The sequence below is a fragment of the Helianthus annuus genome, chromosome 8 (assembly GCF_002127325.2).
Source record: "Helianthus annuus cultivar XRQ/B chromosome 8, HanXRQr2.0-SUNRISE, whole genome shotgun sequence".
In the NCBI taxonomy this organism is placed as follows: Eukaryota; Viridiplantae; Streptophyta; class Magnoliopsida; order Asterales; family Asteraceae; genus Helianthus; species Helianthus annuus.
In genome coordinates, this window is record NC_035440.2 from 131,411,960 (window position 1) to 131,435,140 (window position 23,181).

Genomic DNA, 23,181 nt, shown 5'->3' on the forward strand with positions numbered 1-23,181 from the left:
TATAGTACATTTTAACATCCTGTTGACCACCAGGACTGTTCATTCTAGCGATCTTTTGCTGTTCAAGATTCTGAGCCTCTAATTTTTCAATAAATTGCCCAATTGTCAGTCCGTCATAAACACCCGTGTTTTTCAATATCATCAAATACGTTCCCCACTCTTTCTGAGGTAACGCGTCAGCCAATTTATCCACATACTCTTCACGTTGTTTATCAACACCAATCATTGTTAATGATCTCACTAAGTGACAATATCGTTCAATTAGCGCCTTAGTATCCTCTCCTGGTAAACTGCTAAAAAGATCGAACTCTTTCTTGAGTAATGCCTTTTTGCTTTTAACCATGCTCGCACTACCCTCGAACTTGACCTGAAGAGCATCCCAAATCGATTTAGCTGTTTTGTCGTGTTGTAGCAAGATGAAAATATCTTCTTTGATTGCTTGCTGTAATAAACTGATCATCATTTTCTCTGCTCTGTACATTGCACGTTCTTGATCTGAGAATTCGGATATTTCTTTTACAACATTCATCTCTGTTCTCGGTAACGAATACTTCTTCAAAATGCATTCCCACGATCTGAGATGATTTGCCTGAACCCAGTTTTCAAAACGATCTTTCCACCCGTAGTATTCTTCAATACTCATAAGTTTCGGGGGTTTCTGGGTGGTTCCCGTCTCATTTTCAAGATTCATGGCTTGAGCAATCGCGGCTGGAGTACTCGGTGTAGCAAATGCGTTGAAAAATTCAGAACTCATGTTTCAAGAATCAGATGATATTTTGAGCAATACCTGATGTACACAAACGAAACAACAATCAGTTTAAAGTATTATCAATTAATAAAAGCGAACTAATACTCGAACTGATGATCAATTCTGTGCGGATTGAGAGTTGACACACTGAGCGGACAGCTTTGACTCGGATCAAATACAGATGACTTGACACTTTTTCGCACAAACTGACGAACTTTCAAATGAACTGAGCCTTTGAGAACTGTGAACTCCAAACTGTACGAACTTGAACCTCACTTCCAAGCAAACAGAATTCTTTAAACGAACTGGATGATTGGGCCACAAAGGTTTAATGGGGCGGTGGACTTGGATTGGGTAAATGGAGGCGGCAAACTATTTAGAAAGAATAACTCTTTATGGACTGGGCGGTGGACAATGACAACTATTGGGCCTACAAAATGTTTGGCGGTACAAGTTTGACTGGTTATATGGGCTCTACAATTCACAAAGGTAGTGGGGCGGTGATGATTTTTTAATTGGATGATGTTTAGTGACAAACAATTTTGGAACGGTGCATTTAATGATGTATTGTTTTTTCAGTATAATGGGGCGGTTAATTTTTGTTTTTAATGATCTGTCAAATACACAATAATTGGGTGGTGATAAAATCCTTAAGAGCGATCCACGTATATGATATGAACAAATGAGCGGTTCAATTAAGAGCGGTCCACGTATGTTATACTTTTGAGCGATTCAAGGACGTTCCGATGAGCGGTTCAGAAACATCATTATGAGCGAGTCATGCATAATTTTTGAGCGATTCCAGAAGTATTTCAAGCGGTTCCATAAGTATTTCGAGCGATTCCAGATATATGGCACCCGCCTATTTGGAAGTAGGTTGAACCGCTTATACGGCACCCGCTTTTAAGGCATGAATTACGGGCGGTTCACGAGGTGATGTCAGCAAACATGAATCGCTTTTAAAGCTAAAATTCAATTTTAACCAAAATTAAGCCGAATTAAGGTCTGAAACTTTCCAGGCTTTGTTAAAACATGATTCCGCACACAATATGTAAATTTGAAGCAATTTTGACCGTAAAAAGTTGCGTTTCTCGAAAAAGAAAGGTGTAGAAGCAGAAAAAGTGATGAACACGAGCTGTATATGCGAGATCTCCTCCTCCTTGGCTCTGATACCAATTGTAGGATCGATCTTTGTCACACCCCCAAAATCCACCTGCGGAGTATCACCGCTTGAGAACGTGACTGACCAGGATCAAGCCACCAATCATATTGAACATGCATTTAATATTAAGTAAAGTAAATGAAAACCATTCATTCAATACAAAAGGTGATCAAACAAATTCATCGTTCAAAGTGTAGCGGAAGCATAGTAAATAAACCAGTAATAGTTAACAGTTTAAGTGTCATAATAGTTCAGGGAAAAAGCCACGATCCTTGTCCACAACGACCCGCTTCTCCAGCGCAAGCTCCAAGTACCTAGCAATCTGCAAGGCATGTAACAGAATGATCAACAAACTAGTTGAGCGAGTTCACTGAAAGTAAATGCGTAATAGTAAGTTCGTTTGTAATAGGTGGCTCTTCTGGGCCGATTGTATGTTCTATTGGTGGTGGTGTTCCACGTTACTTGTGGTGGTGTTCCACGTTTCCTGTGGTGGTGTTCCACGTTTCCTGTGGTGGTGTTCCACGTTTCCTGTGGTGGTGTTCCACGTTTCCTGTGGTGGTGTTCCACGTTTCCTGTGGTGGTGTTCCACGTTTTCCTGTGGTGGTGTTCCACGTTTCCTGTGGTGGTGTTCCACGTTTCCTGTGGTGGTGTTCCACGTTTCCTGTGGTGGTGTTCCACGTTTCCTGTGGTGGTGTTCCACGTTACTTAACCACTAGACTACTCGTAACTATAGGTATCCTTCACAACCGAGGATAGTGATGTGGTAGTCTAGTCATAGTGTCAATAGAGTATCTAATCAACCTTTCAATCCCATTCCCAACACCCCGGGAACCCCATGCCTTGGTAAGAGTGTGAACTCACCTTGGTTTGCTCGGTATGCTAGTTAAGTGCTCACAGTTAATTAATCACGTCCTATTGTATACAAGTATAGCAAATCAGTTCATGGTCGAAATGTTACGCATGCAATTAATTGTTCACATAGCAGTCAGTTTGTATGTCGGCACAACACGTATTATTTCACATTGAATCATCAGTTAGTGTGCACGAATACAATTATTAACATTCATTCCCAAGCATGGCATGCCAAATGAATCAAACATATGTTCCATTATTCAAAGCATAAACCCTATTATCTTTCAACACATTACAGATCTTTCAACAAACATTTTACACAATTATCCTTCGACTCATATATGATCTTTCGACCAACAGTTTTCACAATTATCATACATTATAATATTTATTTGTTTAGTTCCATTAAACTAACACAAACACATGCCATCATCTATGACAGCCGCCATCTATCCACCAATAGGAGCCCCTGACCGCCCCAAATCCACATGTCCCTTAGCAACCTACTGACCCTTATTTACTAGCCGACATTTTGTTGTTCGGTTCCTTAATATTAGAGGGCCAAGCCCCTCAACCAATGGAATTGGTTGGCCGCCCAACCCAACCAATCAAGTAATCCACACATGACCCCCCCTTAATACCACACATGCTAGCAACCTACGGCACATGGCCGGTTTTGGATTGAATACCAGCACGTCATTCAAGAATTGAGGCATAACATTTTTAATCGTTTTATTTAATTGGACCTGACAATTAAATACCACACATGTAAGCCGATAACTACTGCAACAATTTATTTAATTGGACCGTCAAGATTCCATAGTCAACAAAATATCTATATTGTCAAGTTGCATCATCGATTGCTACGCAAACAGTTAACACCAATAACATCATTCACTAGCAACATTCATAATAGTCAAGTATCGATACAATTATGCCTAATAAGAGGATTTGATTTACAATATAGTGAGGCTGTACTAACCGAAAGAAGATGCTAGAGGAACTCGAAAGAAAAGCTTCACGAGAGAGGGGTGTTGCCGTCAGTTTCAAGGAGGAGTTCTAGGGTTTTTTTTTTTTTTTTTTTTTTTTTATTCTCATAATAGTTTCCCCTAATCTTGAATATAATTTACGTACACAAGTTGGGCCATAACTGGGCTTTTGGGCCGTAACATCACTTTCACTTTCTGTTTCGTCGAACCGTGATTGGCGAGACACTCCTGATTCATTGTGATGGTTAACTAGTTCAAGAGTTTACTAACCGGTTCCCTAACACATACGTTTTATCTTTATCGTAAAACACATAACATATTCACAAATCGGGATACATTTCATTAAAGCAAAACATGATTACAAGTCATACAAATCACGTATTACAATTTACACCGGTCAAAGTCAACGTGCATTTAATGCGATAGTGTAAGTCGAAAAGTCGAGTTGTCACATTATCCCCAACTAATTGGAAATTTCGTCCCGAAATTTGGTATGCACTCACTGAGGAAGCTAGGTAAACTGTATCGTTCACTGATTTTCCTGGGGTGTCACATCATCCCCCCGTTGATTTGGAATTTCGTCCCGAAATTCAGTAGTAGTAGCTTCAGCCTCAGCAGTGGTTGCATTGGTTTCGAATAACTGGGGATACTTTTCTGTTATCTGATCTTCGCGTTCCCAGGTGTACTCTGGGCCACGTCGGGAGTTCCAACGAACTCGAACAAGAGGGATTCTCTCGTGTTTGAGGACCTTAGCATCCCGGTCCGTGATTTCAACTGGTTCCTCGACGAACTGCAACCGCTCGTCGATAGTGAGTTCCTTAAAGGAACTATGAGGGTCTTATCTGACAGACACTTCTTCAGATTCGACACGTGAAATACATAGTGAACTGCACCGAGTTCAGTTGGTAGGTTCAGTCTGTAGGCTACTGGGCCTATTCTTTCAGTGATTTCAAATGGTCCAACATACCGTGGATTGAGTTTGCCTCGTTTACTAAATCGAACCACACCCTTCCAGGGTGAGACTTTCAGTAAAACCCGATCCCCGATCTGGAATTCCAATGGTCTCTTACGCTTATCCGCGTAGGCTTTCTGACGGTCGCGTGCTGCCGCCATGCGTTGTCGTATCTGTGCTATCTTTTCTGTGGCGTCCACTACAATCTCTGGACCCGTAATTTGACTATCCCCCACCTCTGCCCAACAGAGAGGTGACCGGCATTTACGTCCGTACAATGCCTCGAATGGAGCGGCTTGAATGCTGGTATGATAGCTGTTATTGTATGAAAACTCCACTAAAGGGAGGTGCTTTTCCCAGCCGTTGCCGAAATCGATAACACACGCTCGAAGCATGTCTTCTAGAGTTTGAATCGTGCGCTCAGACTGCCCATCCGTCTGAGGGTGATATGCTGTGCTCATGTCTAAACGAGAGCCAAACGCTTTGTGCATCGCTTGCCATAACTCTGACGTGAATCGTGCATCCCGATCCGAGATGATGGAGGTTGGCACTCCGTGCCTCGAAACAACCTCTTTCAAGTAAATGTCTGCGAGAGTGGAGAACTTATCCGTTTCCTTTATCGCTAGGAAGTGTGCAGACTTGGTGAGTCGATCCACGATTACCCATATAGTGTCATTCCCACGCTGGGATCTAGGTAAGCCCGTAACGAAATCCATGGAAATTTCTTCCCATTTCCACTGTGGTATCTTGGGTTGTTGAAGTAGACCTGCGGGTTTCTGATATTCAACCTTGACTCTCGCACAGGTCAAGCACTTGCCAACATAGGTGGCGATGTGGGCTTTCATACTTGGCCACCAGTATGTTGTTTTGATATCGTGGTACATTTTATCCGCACCTGGATGTACCGAGTAGCGAGACTTGTGCGCTTCATCCATCACAAGTTCGCGTAAACCGCCATAAAGTGGGACCCAAATACGCCCCGTTACATAGTAGGCGCCGTCTTCCTTTTGTTCCATTTGTTGCCCTGAACCACGTAAGGCTTCAGCCTTGACGTTTTCGGATTTTAGTGCTTCAATCTGAGCAGCTCGTATCTGAGAGGGAAGACTAGACTGAATAGTAAGCTGTGGCGCTCGCACGCGCTTCGGTAGAGTGTCTTTCCGACTGAGGGCGTCAGCCACAACATTGGCCTTGCCTGGATGATACTTGATAGCGCATTCGTAGTCATTAAGTAGCTCGTCCCATCGTCGTTGACGCATGTTCAAATCCTTCTGCTTAAGGATATGCTCGAGACTCCTGTGATCGGTGTAAATCGTGCACCTGGTACCGTACAGGTAGTGTCGCCATATCTTAAGCGCGAAAACAACAGCTCCCAGCTCTAAATCGTGCGTCGTGTAGTTCCGTTCATGAATCTTGAGTTGGCGCGAGGCATAAGCATTGGCCTTGTCGTGCTGCTTTAACACACATCCAAAACCTTGTATGGATGCATCAAGTATACTACAAAATCGTCCGTGCCCTCTGGCAATGGGAGAATAGGTGCGCTGCAAGGCCTATCCTTAAGGTACTGGAAAGCAGTCTCCTGGGGTTCTCCCCAGCGATAGGTGACACCCTTCTGTGTCAGTAACGTAAGCGGCTGAGCAATCTTGGAGAAGTCTTTTATGAACCGTCGATGGTATCCTGCCAAACCCAAGAATTGGCGTATTTCTGTTGGTGTATGCGGTGCTGGCCAGTTTCTGATCGAATCCACCTTGGATGGATCGACATGAATCCCATCCTTGTTCACCACGTGGCCTAAGAAGTGGACTTCACGAAGCCAGAAGTCGCATTTTGAAAACTTTGCGTACAGTTGCTCCTTTCGAAGAAGTTCCAGGATAAGGCGTAAGTGCTGCTCGTGCTCCTCCTGACTCTTGGAGTAAATCAAAATGTCGTCGATGAAGACGGTAACAAACTTATCAAGATACGGTTTGCACACCCTGTTCGTAAGATCCATGAAGACTGCAGGCGCGTTCGTAAGCCCGAATGGCATGACAAGAAACTCGTAATGACCGTAGAGAGTTCTGAAAGCGGTTTTGGAGACGTCCTCATCCCGGACTCTCAGCTGATGATACCCTGACCTCAAATCTATCTTGGAGTGATAACACGACCCTTGCAACTGGTCGAATAAGTCATCTATGCGCGGAAGAGGATAACGGTTCTTCACCGTCACCTTATTGAGTTCGCGGTAGTCGATGCACATCCTGAACGTACCGTCTTTCTTCTTCACAAATAATACCGGAGCTCCCCAAGGCGAAGAGCTTGGACGAATAAAGCCCTTTTCCAAGAGCTCTTGTAGCTGCTTCGACAGTTCTTCCAGTTCGGTTGGAGCTAAACGATACGGTGCGCGGGCTATTGGTGCTGCTCCAGGAGCTAGCTCAATCTGAAACTCGACTTGACGATGAGGAGGTAAACCAGGCAAATCTTCAGGAAACACTTGAGGAAAATCACGCACAACTGGTATATCCTCCAGCTTCTTTTCCTTTGCTGATGCGTCAGTGACAAGTGCCAGAATGGCAGTATGTCCCTTTTCGTAAACATTTTTGCACCTTTAGGAAAGAGATGGTGCCAACCACAGCACCACTCTTGTCACCTTGTACTTCGAGAGGTTCTTGGCTGGAGCGAGGAATACGAATAACTTTTCTTTGCATAGGATTTCTGCTTGCTGTTGCTGCTGGCGAATTCCGATTTGCAGGCCGTGGACTCCTGAATCCTTAGCTTCTGCTGTGCTCTGGTGATCACTATTCTTGCGCTGCTGCTGTGCTTGAGACTGAACGGTAGCGGAACCCTTGCTGGAATACCCATCCCATTTCCGCTTGTGTGTCACTAGGAGTAGCGGGAGTAGCAGAAGTGGTAGCGGTAGTAATAGCGCTGATACAACTAGGCAGCCTGTTCTGTTCCACTGCCTGATCCGTGAGGCGATGAGCAAGACACTGAATGTCTTGGATTTTGTCGAGGTTAGCCGATGTAGCTTGGCTCTGAATCTCTGAGGCTAGACCCTTGAGGTACAATTCGATACGCTTGTTTGGAGGGTCCACCATGGTTGGACACAAGATGGCCAGTTCGTTCTATCGTTTCGTATGAGCTTCAATTTCTGACCCCGTCATTTTCGAATGGTAAGGCTCCACTTCCAACTTGTGGATGTCATCACGCGTGCAGTATTCCCTTTTAATGCGTTCTTTGAATTCGTTCTAGGGGTGGCGTTAGCAGCTGCCAACCCTAGTATCTGTACTTGCGCGTTCCACCTGGTTAGCGCGATTCCTACCAAAGTACCAGTGTCGTACTTGACCCTGCGAGCCTCAGGGCGTTCACACATGAAGTTCTTGAATGTGCCACTGAATGTGCTTGGACGACAGTCCATGATGTTCTGGAATGTGCAGAGAGGTTGATGTGCGTTCTGACCCGTTGCGCGAGAAAGATAGATCAAGGTTAAGCGCGAGAGTTGGGTCACGAGAGTAGGATCTAACATCCTAGGATAGGTCTGGAATAGCAGGTTATACCTCCTGCTTGTGCGGCTGCAGCGCCGCAACAACTTGTTCGTTAATGAGAGCCGTCAACTGGGCTTGAGTCATGTTAACACGTCCAGACATGATCGAACAGTAAAGGTAGCGTAAGTATGAATGGTTTGCGAGTAGTGCGATGACAGAAAAGTGTAAGCACATATGTGTTCTTAAGCAATAACAGATAGTGAGCAATAGTAGGGTAAGCATACTACGAGCAAAGTTCTAAACAGTTCTAGCAAGCAGGTAATAAACATAAACCTTATTACCTAGGATGTCGAGTCTTGCACGTGGAGCGAAGCGTCGTTGTGGATCGTCGAGAGCACTGTTCTGGTTATAGTCCGGTTTTAATAAAAACGTTTTCCCATATTAAAACCTAGTTCTCTATAACCAATGGCTCTGATACCAATCTGTCACACCCCCAAAATCCACCTGCGGAGTATCACCGCTTGAGAACGTGACTGACCAGGATCAAGCCACCAATCATATTGAACATGCATTTAATATTAAGTAAAGTAAATGAAAACCATTCATTCAATACAAAAGGTGATCAAACAAATTCATCGTTCAAAGTGTAGCGGAAGCATAGTAAATAAACCAGTAATAGTTAACAGTTTAAGTGTCATAATAGTTCAGGGAAAAAGCCACGATCCTTGTCCACAACGACCCGCTTCTCCAGCGCAAGCTCCAAGTACCTAGCAATCTGCAAGGCATGTAACAGAATGATCAACAAACTAGTTGAGCGAGTTCACTGAAAGTAAATGCGTAATAGTAAGTTCGTTTGTAATAGGTGGCTCTTCTGGGCCGATTGTATGTTCTATTGGTGGTGGTGTTCCACGTTACTTGTGGTGGTGTTCCACGTTTCCTGTGGTGGTGTTCCACGTTTCCTGTGGTGGTGTTCCACGTTTCCTGTGGTGGTGTTCCACGTTTCCTGTGGTGGTGTTCCACGTTTCCTGTGGTGGTGTTCCACGTTACTTAACCACTAGACTACTCGTAACTATAGGTATCCTTCACAACCGAGGATAGTGATGTGGTAGTCTAGTCATAGTGTCAATAGAGTATCTAATCAACCTTTCAATCCCATTCCCAACACCCCGGGAACCCCATGCCTTGGTAAGAGTGTGAACTCACCTTGGTTTGCTCGGTATGCTAGTTAAGTGCTCACAGTTAATTAATCACGTCCTATTGTATACAAGTATAGCAAATCAGTTCATGGTCGAAATGTTACGCATGCAATTAATTGTTCACATAGCAGTCAGTTTGTATGTCGGCACAACACGTATTATTTCACATTGAATCATCAGTTAGTGTGCACGAATACAATTATTAACATTCATTCCCAAGCATGGCATGCCAAATGAATCAAACATATGTTCCATTATTCAAAGCATAAACCCTATTATCTTTCAACACATTACAGATCTTTCAACAAACATTTTACACAATTATCCTTCGACTCATATATGATCTTTCGACCAACAGTTTTCACAATTATCATACATTATAATATTTATTTGTTTAGTTCCATTAAACTAACACAAACACATGCCATCATCTATGACAGCCGCCATCTATCCACCAATAGGAGCCCCTGACCGCCCCAAATCCACATGTCCCTTAGCAACCTACTGACCCTTATTTACTAGCCGACATTTTGTTGTTCGGTTCCTTAATATTAGAGGGCCAAGCCCCTCAACCAATGGAATTGGTTGGCCGCCCAACCCAACCAATCAAGTAATCCACACATGACCCCCCCTTAATACCACACATGCTAGCAACCTACGGCACATGGCCGGTTTTGGATTGAATACCAGCACGTCATTCAAGAATTGAGGCATAACATTTTTAATCGTTTTATTTAATTGGACCTGACAATTAAATACCACACATGTAAGCGATAACTACTGCAACAATTTATTTAATTGGACCGTCAAGATTCCATAGTCAACAAAATATCTATATTGTCAAGTTGCATCATCGATTGCTACGCAAACAGTTAACACCAATAACATCATTCACTAGCAACATTCATAATAGTCAAGTATCGATACAATTATGCCTAATAAGAGGATTTGATTTACAATATAGTGAGGCTGTACTAACCGAAAGAAGATGCTAGAGGAACTCGAAAGAAAAGCTTCACGAGAGAGGGGTGTTGCCGTCAGTTTCAAGGAGGAGTTCTAGGGTTTTTTTTTTTTTTTTTTTTTATTCTCATAATAGTTTCCCCTAATCTTGAATATAATTTACGTACACAAGTTGGGCCATAACTGGGCTTTTGGGCCGTAACATCACTTTCACTTTCTGTTTCGTCGAACCGTGATTGGCGAGACACTCCTGATTCGTTGTGATGGTTAACTAGTTCAAGAGTTTACTAACCGGTTCCCTAACACATACGTTTTATCTTTATCATAAAACACATAACATATTCACAAATCGGGATACATTTCATTAAAGCAAAACATGATTACAAGTCATACAAATCACGTATTACAATTTACACCGGTCAAAGTCAACGTGCATTTAATGCGATAGTGTAAGTCGAAAAGTCGAGTTGTCACAATCTTCGACCTAAATGAGTCGTTCGGAAGAGCTCAAATTCGTTTCAGCGGCGGAAACAAAGAAACGAACGTATACACAGCTTGTATTACACTTTAATCCTCTTTTATATTGATATAACAGCAATTACAGTAAGAGGAAATACCGGCAGCACCTCGGTATCAGTTTCGAACAACGTTACAAATGAAATGACAAAGTGACCTATTTATAGAATGCTAGAACCGCTCGAAATGACAGTGACATAAAGGCGGTCCTACACTATACCGAAAAAGCGGTTCCAGCAGTTGCCGAATAGGCGGTTCCACATGTTGACTAACTTGAGACTTTTGTCTTCTTATGAAATCTCATATCATTGGTTCTATGAATGGTAATATTTAATTGGACCCTCCTTTGGTCCAATAACCTTGAACGGCCACCATTCACTTTCAATTCTAATAACTTTGTCGTTTACTTGATGCTTTTGATATTTATACATGTGATGACATCACATGTGATGTCATCAAGATGATGTCACATGTGATGTCATGCCTGACCGGATCCGCAACGAGAACGAGACTCGACATTAGACGAAGCCGACAGATGACTGCACCAACAATTTCATAGCCAAATCATACCCATGTTGACATGTATTTCACCCCCGAGAGTTATAATCCAAAAAACAGTTAAGAGAAAAGGGGGACATGAACTCACAATTTTTGCGTCCTGCTGTCTCGTATACTCAAGGGTCCTTCTATGAGTCGTACAACTACCTACACACGTGCCATGATTTATTAGGCGTTTAGGTCGTGTAACGACTCTTGGTCTTAGGTATTATGACTTATTTTGGAAGTTCTTGGTATACTTTGAGTTACATCATTGATGTTCATTATTTAATTTCAAAGTACATAATTATTAGTTAAAATAATAATATTTTAACTTAAATTATATTTATCTAATTATTTGGAATATTGTCAAAATAATATATATTGGCTTAGTTCATTTTGTAATTCCTTTCATGAATATCCTTAATTTGGTTAACAAAATATATATTTTCTTCAAAAATAATATATCTTCTAATAGTTCAAGAATATATATATATATATATATATATATATATTTTCTCCACTCAAAAATAATATATTTTCTACTTGTTAAAATATGTTATATCCTGTAATACTTGTAAAAATCATACTTTCCGTTCTCTTGGTTTCCAAGATACCGTTTTACTCATTTGTCGAAATATATGAATTTAATTTCCGGATTATGTATATTCATGGTCCATAGTCCTCGTCCGGTTTGTCCAATATTCGGGTATAATCCATATATTTGTTTCCTTGGAATTTTTAGTATTATTTTATATTACAATTTTTGTATTTTGGTAAGTTATATTATTTTCAAGTTCCTAAAATAATATAACTAATACACATAATATACAAGTAGCACACAAATTGTGACATCTAAATATATTCTCCTAAATATATACTTAGTCACTTTTATTTATCAAAATTCAACCTCCAATATTTGTAATTTTTGTAACAAAAATTATGGCAAATTTTATATGAAAACCATGGTTAAAATTTATTTGTAAGCACTTGTTTAAAAATATTTTTCTAAGTGTTTAATTTCTACAAAAATTTTACCATAGTTTCCCCTTAAAAATGGAGGTTTCTATGCTTTAAAAGCATATCATTTTCTTTTAAAATCATCATCAATCATCAATCATTCATTCAAGACTTACCATGAGCCAAAATCATGCAATTTACACTACATCATGAACTTGAAAATTTGTAAAAGTTTGCAGTAACTTAATATGATGTTAAGTAAGTTTAGTTACCCCTAAAAATATGGTTATTTGTTTATAAATCTCATTCTTGTAAAATTTAGTCTTTTACAACTTACAAGATGATTTTCTAAAAACAATTTTTCTTGTATTCTTCTTGTTAACAACATGTTTCTAGCTTTGATTTAACACTTAAAACATGATTAGTTTCTTTAAAAATCATGTTTATGTAAATCATGATTTAACTATGGTTTCTTGAGAAAATTATTTTTGAAATCATCCATTTACAAGACTTATAACATGTATCAATCATCATCACACCCAAAAACAACTTCATTTTCAAGTTCATGTTCCACATAAAGGATGATCACTTTGATCTTCACAAGATTCGTCCTCTCACTTGCTAGATCATGTGTTTAATCACAATCTAGCAAGCTTCTTATGATGATCAACATCACAATCACAAGAAATCAACAATCAAGTATCATACATACACTAAAACAACTTAGATTTTCATGTTATTAAGCTTTATGTTCAAGATCTTGCTTATGTTTCTTTGAGATTCTTATGATTACCAAGTTACACTTTAACCATTAAAATTAGAAGTAAAAGCATGGTTAAAGTGGCTTACTACTAGCACTAAGGCTAGGGAAGAAACTTGTATGAAGATGATGAAGATTTAAGTGGTTAAAAGCTCCTAGATGAGGTCCTTCAAGCTCCCTTGCTTCCAACCTTCTTAGATGTTCTTGTTACACCTTTGTTAATGCTTAGAATACTTAGAAATGGTTTGGAAATGGAGGGGTTAGAAGGGGGTATTGGAGCCGTGAACATGGAAGGAGAAGAAGAAGGAGTGGTGAAGTTGTAAGTGTTGAATGATAATAAGTGAAAGACTTTTGGTTATATAAAACAATCTTCCAACAAGTATTTAAACTATAGTTAATGTGTCTCTTATCAATACAACATGATCTATTATAATATTCAAGAAAAATCAAGAGGTGGGACCCTCTTTGTAACCGGTTATGGGGGGGGGGGGGGCTTGTCTAGTTCCATTTCAATGGTAAGTTACATAACTTAGTTAGATTTCAAGTGTTATGTTTAGGGATTTAGGTGTTTAAGTGTTTTAGGATGTGATATGATGTTCAATGACCATAACTAGCTTCGTAACACTAAAACAATGCTTCTAGTGAAAATTTGGTGTTTCGGGTAGTGTCCGATTCTTCGGTTGGTTACCGGTTCGTTAAGGTGCTAAATGGCGCAGTTTAGTGTGCTTTATGTAGGCTTTTTTAACATTTTTGGTTCCCGACACTTAGGAGGGTATTCTGGACCATTAAACCATAATTCTGCATTATATTTTGGAGTTAAAATGCTGAAAATTGCTGAATTTGTTTGTTTTCTGCAGAATTCTGCAGTTTTAGTGTGTTTCTGGCACTTTTCGGCGCCTAAATCATCACTATAAAGGTAGTTTTGTAATCCCTACTTTCCTACCCACTATTCTAGTGTAACTCTTGGTTTCAGGCTCATTCTGTGTCTTAACATTATGTCTGTCTAAGTACTGAACTCTTGTCAGTACTTCTGATTTGTCTGATAATTGTGCGAGCTTTGTTCTGTGCACTAATTGAACCATATTGTGTTACCTGTAATAATGATGAAAAATCTTGCAACATGAAATGCCTTTGTATGTATATGACAGTACTCAGAAATTCATTTGTCTTGTTGATTCAATCATGCACAGTCATTAAAGCACATATTACTATTTATTATTGTATGAAATTCATGGAAAAGTGCTAGTTGTCACATCTTATGAGTGAGCAATTATATGGGAATAAATGCTAGTATGGAATGGTCGGAATAAATGAAGTCGTTGTGTATTTAGTGAGGGTTTTTCTCATGTATTTAGAGTTGTTACTTACCTTCCTTATATAAAGGAGATCACATATCTTCTTTGGAAAATGATACCGGATCATCTAACGGTATTCTGCTGCCTTTGGGGGACTCAGACACGTGTCTGAGCCCAAACGGTGAGATTAGAAGCTTCATTTAATGAAGCCAGCTCGATTGTACTATCTTTCCGGTGACTCCTTCCTCCTTATCAATCAGGCATTTAATGCCTTGCAGCATCCTTGGATCCTTTTCTCTTTTTCCCGCTTCTTTTCAGCATGTAAGACCCTTGTTAAGAGAAGACTTGGATCATGGGCTTACTAATTGGGCCCAGACGATAAGAGCCCAAGACGGGTTATGTTGGGCTACCAACTGGACCAGTCGCAAGTCATCTCTAGTCCCTGGTTCTGAGACTCGAGTCTCATGATCCGGGGCTATACTCTTGTTACATAATTCTTGTGAAGTTGGTCCACTTGGGCTGTGAGAGTGGGCCCAACTCTTCTTAATGATTACACGCCCCCAGTGATTCCCGAGGGCCATCGAGTATTAGAGATCGACGGTTAGGGATATCCCTCAGGGTGCACGTCTCTGGATCAGTTTTTAATTTTTGAATATGGTGATGTGGCGGTTACCGCCCCTGTGTCAGTTGCTTCTTTTTAAACCCTCATTGCCCCTTCGTTTTCTTCTAACTTCCATCATATTTCTTCACAATTTCTTCTTTATCTTTCTTCACAATTTTCCGATCATCTTTTCAGTCTACGATGAGCGGTACCGGTCGTTCTTCGATACATTTTGTCTTGACAGTGAAGGACCTTGAAGTTTTTGTTGATTCTTATCGGATCCCAGAGCGCTTTTCTCCGACTCTGTCCGGACCGGACGAATCGGCGGAATGTACTCCTGACAGGATCGTTATCTATACTTTGCCGTTCTCTTCCTGTGGTGTCCGTTACCCCCTATCAGCTTTTGAAGTGAATCTTCTAAGGCATTTTGGTGTTCACTTCTCACAATTACACCCTCTAGGGTTCATGAGGGTTGTTGATTTTGAGTTGTCGTGTGTGGCGGTTTTCGGTGAACCGACGGTGCCCCTTTTCTGCATGTTCTACAAGTTAATATTCGACGGTGTCTGGTTTACTTTTGCCAAGCGAAAGGATAGTGTTTCTCCCCCCTGTTACTCTTTCATGCCTACATCTACTTATCCGAAAGAGTGGAAGAGCCGATTTATCTTTGTTTCCGCTGCGATGATGCCGGAATCGCCGCCCCTGAGAGATCCCAAGGCGTCTATTGAAGATAGCATCCCGGTCTTGTCTGCTGATGAGATCGTTCAGTGGAAGAGGATGTATGAGAATCCAACAAGGGCTTTCACATTCCCCAAGAGAGTGTTGGCCATGGGGGGCTTGAGTCCTTTTTATTCAATCCGGCCAAAAGCCTTCTTCGAAAAGAAAGGTACTTTTCTGCCTTTGGCTTGTTATGCTTATTTTTCTTTTCCCTTCTTTCTTTGTCTTTTGTGGATTCGGACAGTCATCTCTGGTGTTGACTCTGTGCAGAGATGACCCTGTGGGGTTTGCTCCAAGGGGATTGCAGGAATGTTAAATTCATGGTGGGTGAAAAAGTTGATCCGGACATGAGTCGTAGTTTGGAGAAGAAGGTCCCAGGGACAGGGAGTTCTGCTCATGTTGAGGATTCTATTGCTGAAGAGAAGGATGAGGAGGATTCTTCTGATAATGCAGGGAACTCCCGGGTTCCCTCCAGGTGGAAGGTTTAGGTAATGATGAAGATGACGAGGACCTGGAAAGCCGCCTGATCCGTAAGCGAAAAGCAGCCCAGTCCATCAATCCTAAGGCGGCCCCTGCTCCTTGAAATATTTGGCTAAGGCTTCAAAGTGCTAGTGGTCAAAAAACCTTCCCTGCTACTAAAGTTGTTTCTGAACTACCTCCTGTTGGGACCAAAGGTTCTCTGTCTAAGCATCTAAGGTGTTCAAGCCTTGTTAGTGAACCCCTGTTGGTGAGTCTTTTCTTTACATCTTATCCTGTTTCTTTGATGTGGCTGTCTTTGTCCCCCTGTTTATTTTCCTCTCTCTTTGTCAGGAATAGGGAAGCTCCAAAGCTCCGATTGAGATTCCCTCTCCCCTACCTCTTCCCGGGTCAGGGATAGGACTCCTGAGATTAGTGCTGCCTGTGTAAATCATGCTTTTGACATTTCTCCTCTTCAGGCCACCGGAACTAGCAAGCCTTCTGATCCTGAGATTCCTGTTTCTCGGTCTCCTTTGCCCCCCCCTGTTTGCTGAAGCTCTTCTAGTTCCGTACATCCCCAAGTGGAAGATAACCTCATCCACTATTGTGGGGACCCCTGAGACCGCTCGGGACTTCTTGGCTCATGTTGTTCCCCCTTCTCACAAATTTATGAATTCTGCTTTAAGATTTGATCTCATTGATGATAAATACAGCATGTCTCTTTGTGAGGGGTTTTTTAGGGGGGGGGGGGCTGGTATGTTCCAGTGGATGGATGAGCTGAGGAGGGCAAACGAGGAGTTAAGGACTGAGCTGAGAACTTCTCAAACCGTTGCTGCTAAGCTTCGGTACCAGGTGACTGATGTTGAGAGGAAGTTGCTGGAGGAGAAGGTGCCAAATTCTTCCTCTCTCCTCCCCCCTCTTTTTTTATATATTTAACTCTCCATACTTTTGTGTTGTTCTTTCCTTTCAGAGTGTCGGAGCCATGTTGGAGCAGAAGGAGCGGGCCTAGGAAAGGGAGAGGACAGCTTGGGCTGAGGAGAGGGAAGAGCTAGTTGCTGAACTAAAGCATCAGAAAGAACTTGACTCTGTTTCCCAGGGGGATCTGAACACCATGTACGCTGAATGGGGGGTTGCTGTGGATGATACTCAGAAGCTGGGTAAGGAGAGGTATTGGCTTATTACTGAGGGGTTTGGGTCCTTCCTCACTGTTGTTTCTCAGTCCGAGGAGTTCAAGGGCGGCCTTGAGAGAATTTATAGGGCTTATCTAGATGCGGGGTATCAGGCAGGTCTGAAGGATGGGTATGCTTATTCTTCCCAGGGTTTGGGGAGGAAGGAGACTCCTCTTTACAATTCAAAGGCCTAGAAGCAGTTGTCCAAGCTGGACAAGGAGTTTGGCGAGAGGACCCCTGCCCTACTCGAGAAAATTCTTAAGCGACCCCTGATGTCTATTGACGAACTCAAGGCCCTACTTACCCCCGTTGGACCCTCCTCGCCTAAGTCTTTATCTGGAGATGCCTCCTAGTAGTTTCTTTTTAAAAACAATGGTTTATTCGATATGGCTGTAACCTGATACTTAACACTTATGCACCTTGGATGATGTTGTCTTTTGCCTTTTAGGAAGGCCTTTGTGTTGGGTTCTTCCTGATATCTAACCATATTATACTTTTGTAGTTACTCCGTAACTATATGTTCTTGGAGTGCTCGTGTTTGTTGGCTTTGTTTCCTTGTTGTTTGCAGGTGTTGTATCTAGTAGCTCAGGGGCTTTTCTTTTTATGTCTTCACTCTGGACCACTTCTCTTTTCCAGGGATTTACTAAGGCATAGGAGTTGGCTTAGAGTTTGTATATGCATGCCTGGGTTGCAGCTTGTTTGCAAATGTGTTAATGTGTCTTTATACACTTGCTTTGTAGTTTGATCACAAGTGTTTCAGTGTATATTTGTACATTTGTTTTATGGCTTTATTACAAATGTTTTAGTGTGTATTTGTACACTTGGTTTGTAGCTTAATTACAAATATTTCAGTGTGTGTTTGTACACTTGTCTTGTGGTTCCTTGGTGAACCAGGATCGTTTATAGGAAAGTGATCCTTGGACAAGTTTATAATCAGTGATCATGATTTTCAACTGTTTATCCGTTTTTCTTGGGCTGCTTTAGCCTCGTTTCGCCCCTCGGCCGGGCATTCAGTGTGTTCAGTACACCTATTTACACGTGTGTTTGTTGTTGTTGGGTTTGCAGTTTCTCAGGCACGTCTGCCTTAGTGCATTGCCCGTTATTTGTCAAAAGGAACATGTAGATTGTTCATTGTCATATGTGTTTGGGGGTCTAGGCCTCCAGTACATGAGTATACAAAAGGTGTTTTCCTGAGATATGCCTTAGCTAATTGCTAATTTTTTTACAAAAGTGGCTTCTAAGCTGTTTTTACTAGTCCCTCCTGGAGATGAGCTTGCATCTTACATGTGGTATTTCCGGAGCTGCATGAGATTCCAGGTCCTTGGAATCTCCTTTCCCTGGAGTGTCTCCAACTTGCAGGCTCCCTTGCCATTGGCCCAAGTGACTCTATAGGGTCCCTCCCAGTTGGTCCCAATTTTCCCGTTGCTTTCCTGTAGGCTGGCTTCGTTTGCCCTTAGGACTAGGTCTCCGGGTATCAGATTGAGCCTCTTCATTTTGGAGTTATAGTAGCATTCCAGTTATTTCTTGTATTTGGCCTCCCTCACCGTAGCTATCTCCCTCCTTTCTTCGAGGAGGTTGAGGTTCATTCGGAGGTCATGCTCATTTTCAGCCTCTCGTAGCTTCATTCTTGCCGTAGGTGACCCAATCTCGGCAGGGATGACGGCCTCGGTTCCGTAAGTTAGGCTAAAGGGGGTCTCCCCGTTGCAAACCTTGGGAGTGGTCCTATATACCCATAGGACGAAAGGAAACTCCTCCAACCATCCTTTTTATTTTCTTCCCAGCCTTCCCTTCATTCCTTTGATTAAACTTTGGTTTGCTCTTTCCACCAGGCCATTGCTCTGGGCATGAGTGACTGAGGTAAAAACTTGGCGGATATGCATTTGTTCACACCATGGCCTGGAGGGTTTCCCTGCGAATTGTACCCCGTTATCACTCACCAGTTCCATTGGCACCCCAAACCTGCATATGATGTTGTCCAGGACGAATCACTTCATTTGTTCTCCTGTGATTTTGGCTAGGGGCCTCGCCTCGACCCACTTGGTGAAGTAATCAATGGCAACCACTACATACTTGACCCCTCCTGGACCTTCTGGGAACGGCCCTATAATGTCTATAGCCCACTTCTAGAATGGCCAAGATATTGATACAGGTATCACGGGGTGTTTGTGGCGGTGTGTCATGGGAGCATGCACTTGACAATTATCACATTTCTTAATTTCTTCCGACGCTGTCTCGTACATTCTGGGCCAATAAAAACCCTCATTCATTGCCTTGGCCACAACTGTTCTTGGTCCTGAGTGCATGCCACAAATTCCCTCGTTCTTGGTCCTGAGTGCATGCCACAAATTCCCTCGTGTATTTCTCGTATCACGTATTTGGCTTCTTCCTTGTCAACACATTTTAAGGATGGGCCTAAGTATGACCTTCGGTAGATCTCCCCATCTATCAATTCGTACTGCAAGGCCCTTACCCTCACCTTGCGGGCCGCCCAATCGCCCTCTGGCAGTGTCCCGTCCCTGAGGAACCTCAGAATTGGTGTCATCCAGGTTTCCTGAATGTTATCAACCGTTACTACTTCCTCCGTTGCGTTGGAGGGGGAGGTCAGGACTTCTACCTTGACTTCCCTTGTCAAGCAGTCGAAGGCCACAGAGGCTAGCTTGTTAAGGGCGTCAGACTTCCTGTGTTTTCCTCGGGGGATGTATCCAAACTTGAAAGTGTTGAAGGTGTTGGCCAAGTTTTTCACCCTGTCTAGGTATTGGGCCATGGAGCTGTCCTTCGTTTCGTATTCCCCGTGATATTGCTTGACTACCAGCTGTGAACCAATGTTAGCTTTAACGTATCTTGCCCTCATCTTTCTTGCTAGCCTCAGCCCGGCTAGAAGGGCCTCATATTCTGTCGTGTTATTGGTGTTTTCGAAATCCAATCTGATGGCGTATGCCAATTCGACTCCCTCGTGCTGATCAGTGTGATCCCTGCCTCGTTTCCTTCCTCACTTGAAGCCCCGTCTGTGAACAGTTTCCATACCGCTTCGTCCTCCTTCTTTTTCTCTTCCTCCTCTAGGTTTTACCATTTAAGAAGTTCTTTCTCCTCTTCTTTAGAGACTTCTGCCAAGAAATCCGCCAGTATTTGCCCTTATGTTGCAGTTCTTGCCTTGTACTCTAGGGAGTGTTCCCCTAGCTCAACGGCACATTTAGCCAATCTGCCAGAGAGTTCTGGTCTCCTAAGGACCTTCTGAAGCGGTTGGTCCGTTAACAGTATGATCTTGTGTGCTTGGAAATATCTCCGGAGCCTCCGGGAGGCGAAGACAAGTGCCAGGGTTAGCTTCTCTAGTGGCATGTAACACTCCTCCGGACCTTTGAGGGTTCTACTGATGAAGTATATGGGTATTTGTTTCTCTTCCCTTTCCACCATTATCACTACACTGATCGTTATCTTGGACGCAGATAGGTATAGAGCAGTTCCTCCCCAAGGACTGGGGTGGCTAAGGTTGGGACCCATGCTCGGTTTCTTCTGCTTGACTGGTTGTACCCAGCTGTAAGTATTGAGCCTGTGCTCAGTTAGACTCCTCGGGATTCCAGTCATATCTCCGTGTTGGAATGCGAAGACGTCTATGTTAAGGAGGAGCAGCTCCTTGAGAGCACTTTTACATTTGTCGCTGAGGTGTCTGCCTACTTTTATCGTTTGTTCTGGAAACCTGTCACAGAGGGCCCATTCTTCGATTCCTTCCTTTTGGGAGCTCTCTACCACATCCCCATCTGAGACTGAGGATATTACCTCATAGGAAGACTTCACCCCAGGCTAAACCCTTAGGGGTTTGAAACACCAGGGCTTCGTGGGGGGTTGAGGCCTGAGCTTGTAGGTCCCCGATGCCTGGCCTACCTAGGATTGCATTGTATTTGGAGGGTGCTCGGACCAAAGTGAAAGTGAGGGTTATGGTCCGGACCGGATCTCCTACTCCAACTGTAAATGGGAGGCTAATCTTCCCCAATGGATGGGATACAGTGTTTTTGAAACCTACCAGAGGGATCGAGTCTTCTTCCAATCTGTCCTTGACATCTCTGTCAAACCTTAAGAAACAGTGCTCATAGATCACCTCGACTCCACTCCCTCCGTCCACATGTATCCGGGCCACCTTGTGTCCGGCTATGACTGCTGAGATGTTGAGAGGGAGCCTCTGTACCTCCTGTTCCTCTAGGCGTGGCATCAGTATGGGGGCCTTCATGTAGTCTGGGGGCCCAATACCCTGTCCTTGACACTTCTGGTGGGGTCGTATTCATCTCTCCTTCTGATCATGTCAACGTATGCCCTCTCTGGTTCTTTTGTATCCTTTCCCTTCCTTTCTCCCCCTTTCTTTGATTTCTTTAACTAAATGTGCCAGCTTACCTGTTTTCACTACAGCTTCTGTCTCTCTTTTCAGATACATGCAGTCATCGGTCTTATGGCCATAACCCTTATGGAAGTCACAATACTCGTTTAGCTGGGCTTTCGGTCCCGGCTTTATAGGGGGAGGCTTAGGGACAGAGTTCTTTACCCTTTCCGTAGCCAATATTTCACTAGGGGTCTTGGTAAGAAGGGTAAAACTGTCGGAATAGGGTGCTAACCCCCTACCTTGAGGTCTATATGGGCAGTATGCTGGCTTCACCCTGTCATGTTGTATTTTATCGAAAGTGGGTTTTCGAGAATATAGGGTACCTTTTTCCAGGGGCTTTGATGTAGGGTTGACCCTTCGAGCTAGAACATCCATTTCTTTAGCCTTACTGGCCGTGTCTTTTCCCCTGACGAAAGCTCTAACTCGGTCCATGAGGTTGTCAAATGTGGGCGGGAATTCCTCACCCAGCTTTTCACATAACTGGGTATGTTTTAGCCCGCTGATGAAGCTTCTGATCTTCATTACCTCAGGAACATCCTTGATGTTCATGCTTTCCGTAACAAACCTTTCCATGTACCGGTCAACCTGCTCGTTGTCCCGTTGCCGTATGTTCATAATTTTGTTGGGGTTCTTGATCACCTTCCTTTGCTGGCTGAAGTTCCTTAGGAACTTCTGGCTTAGTTCCTCATAGCTGTCTATTCCCCCGGGAGGGAGGCTGTCGAGGCAGAGCCTGGCCCCCTCCGTTAGGGTCTAGGCAAACATGTGGCACCAAGTGGTCATGGGCCACCGTCCCACTTGTCCGGCGCCCTTGAAGGCATGCAGGTGGTCCTCCGGGTCCTTCGTCCCGTCATATCTGTCAAAGTTCGAGGGTAGTTTGAGTTTTGGGGGCATGGGTGCCTCAGCTATTCTTTTGGTGAACTTCGAGATTTCAGCCAGGTCTCGAGGCAAGTAGGGTTGGTCTAACCCACTGTCATCTTGGCTTTTCCTTTCCTTTCCTTTCTGCTCTTCTCCTCTTATCAAGTTTTCCCTTTCTTCCGACGTCATTTGCCTTAGAGCTGCCATGAAAGCATCTAAAGAGTCGGAATTATCACCTTTGCTTTGAGGACGGGCTTCCCCCTTACTCGGCGGTGTGTTGAAAGATAGCCTGGCTTTGAGGCTTTCCAGTCTTTCTTGCCTGTCCAAGTTTTCGAGTTATTTTTTGAGTTCTTCTTTGTGCGTGGCCACAAAATCCAGTGTGATTGTGTTACTTTTTCCGAGACTTCTATCTTGTTTTCATTCTCTTCCTCGTGAGTAACATCTTCTATTATGAGCGCATCATTGGTGCCTTGCACCGTCTTGATGGTCTGTGGACTGGGGGAAGGTGTCGCCATACTGTTTCTTAGGGATGATGGGTTCTTACAACGTTGGTAGGGTTTTGAGTGGGATGATCAGCCGGACTAGGTCCCACGGATGGCGCCAATGTCGAGTCCTCAGGTCATTGATGACGG